We start from the raw sequence: 2500 nt of genomic DNA on the forward strand, positions 1-2500 counted from the left end.
GTTCTTAACATATCCAAAAACTGGGATGGTATTCTGCCTCATTTGGTCACAATGATTTTTTAAAAACCCAATGTTGTGTGACTTCCACTGCTCCTATGAAAACCTGATATTGGGGGGCAACTTTGCCATGCTATACCAAAACAATGACAGCAATCACCACAATTAACTGAACATTTTTGGAAAGATAGGATGTCTGTTTGTAACATATCCAAAAACTGGGATGGTGTTCTGCATCAATGTCTTGTAATGACTCTTGAAAAACCAGTTTGCTGTTACATCAGCAGCTCCTGTGAAAATGCCTAAGTCACATGAATTACCAGGGGCGGAGCTATAGGGGGACAAGCAGGGCATTTGTCCAGGGCCCTCCTGCATTTGTGGTAGGGGCCATAATCATGACCTTTGCAGACTTTTGGGTGCCAATCTATTTGGGCTGACACAGTGAATGACAGGCAGTTTGACTTGGGCATTTTTGATACAAGAAATGTGACTTGAGTATTTTTGAAGCACACAATAAGAAACAGTTGAGTGATTTATATACCATTATTATTTTTATTTTTATTTTAGCTTTTAGGTAACTAAATGTTCGTGAATTAAAGGTCATGGCCATGTGTTTAAGCCTCAACACTGTAGGAGTTAACATTTTGCTATTATACCGTTAAGTAAGTCTTGAATTGCAGTAGAGATAAATAAATTGAATCATTCTGATTGGTAAAGTAGCATTGTTAACACATAGTCTTGATACAGGATGTTTGCCAAACTTTATTTCAGCTTATGATTATTTTAAATAAATTTCTTTTAGCTGTTAAGATATTTTGATAAAAATAATGAAATAAGAACCACAATACTGATGCTTCCATTGATTTCATTTTAATCTTGTGACATCCCGGGACACCCTGGCTCATTCCCCGTCATGGTTATTTTACTTTAACACGTTTCAGATTTCCTATGATTTCTGCAACTTTGCTCTGTTAATAGAGGTGCATATCAAATAATTTAACTCACAGACCTTTGCCATGAACCAATACAATGCGCTAGGTTCCTCGGTCATGGTTAGGACTGGGGCGGGGCCAAGTTCTATGAACAGGTCACCTTTGTCATGGTTTTTTTTTGGGGGGTGGGACACTTTTATTATCATCGTCGGCTTGCTACCAAAACCGCCTAAGTCCGATTTTGGGGTTTTCGGAAAACAGGGAAAAACTAGGCGCCAAAGGGGGCGCCAAACATCAGTGGCGGTTCTAGGAAATCTGAGACCCTGTGCAAAGAGAAATTGTGAGTCCCCCCTAATCATTTTTGTCAAAGGAGATTTTTGCAGAACTCCCCTTTTTTACTCCCCTACCACATCTGCATCATCCTGTCATCATGTGTGTGTCATTGGTCCACTACAAACAGTACCAAGATGTTAATTTATTTTCTTTATTTATTTTGAGTGAAGCTGCAAGTCAAACATGAAATGGCTCCTAAGGAAAACAAAACACTTTAAAATAAATTATTTGAAGCAGCAAAACAAGAACAATGCACTGCACATTATTTTGATAGTTATACTATTCTTTTTTATTTTTATTCCAAACTTTGATCCTGGATATGGTGAATGATTGAAATATTTTTGTAGACCTTGTAACAATCTAGCATGCTATGTATTAAGATCATTATGTCTAACTGTTTAACTTAAACACTTAAGGGTTTCTTTTGCCTTAAGACATGTAAATCTAGCATGCTGGTATATATCATGTCTACCAGCAGATTTATTTTACTTTCTAGCACTTTCAGTCACATTAGCTTTCAATGAAACATTATTTGCATTTTCATCCAAAGTATAACTCTTTTTGTCATTGTGCCAGAGCAATTGCCACAATGGTAATGCATACATTGCTCATATCAGGTCAGACACCGACTGCATTGCCACACAGAGTAAGCCATGCAGTGACGCCCAATCTCCATGTTGAGGTCCCATCAGTCATGGAGGAGGATGAAGGGGTGGGGCACTTCTTTGGTCCTTGTACCTCCTCACGAACTGTCTCCTCCTTGTTTATCATCTTTGCTTAACTTCTGCTCTTCTCCATGCTCATAGAACTGCCCCACCCTCCCAACCTTGCCCATGACCGAGGTAACCTGGTCATAGAACTGTGCCCCGCCCACTTCAACACCATGACCGTGCCATTCAGAATATGATATAGAGGCACTACTGGATACCTTACACATTGGACTTGGTCATCCTATTGTGTATGCAATAATGCATTGCACTAGTGACATCAGCCCATTGCTATTCAAAATCTACATTATGAAAAATTACAATAGGATACAATATATCAGATTGCTATAAGACAATGCAGTCTATGGCAGTCTTCTATAAATCTGTGATAACATCAAATAAAGTACATGATTAACGATTGCCGAATTCGTGTCAAGGTTACAACTATTAATTAATGTAGGGCTACAACCATTGTGTGATAAGATTATCTCAGACAGATGTCTAAGGATGAAGTTTTAAAACATGGCCCTT

The sequence above is a fragment of the Engraulis encrasicolus genome, chromosome 1 (genome assembly GCF_034702125.1).
Source record: "Engraulis encrasicolus isolate BLACKSEA-1 chromosome 1, IST_EnEncr_1.0, whole genome shotgun sequence".
Taxonomy (NCBI): domain Eukaryota; kingdom Metazoa; phylum Chordata; class Actinopteri; order Clupeiformes; family Engraulidae; genus Engraulis; species Engraulis encrasicolus.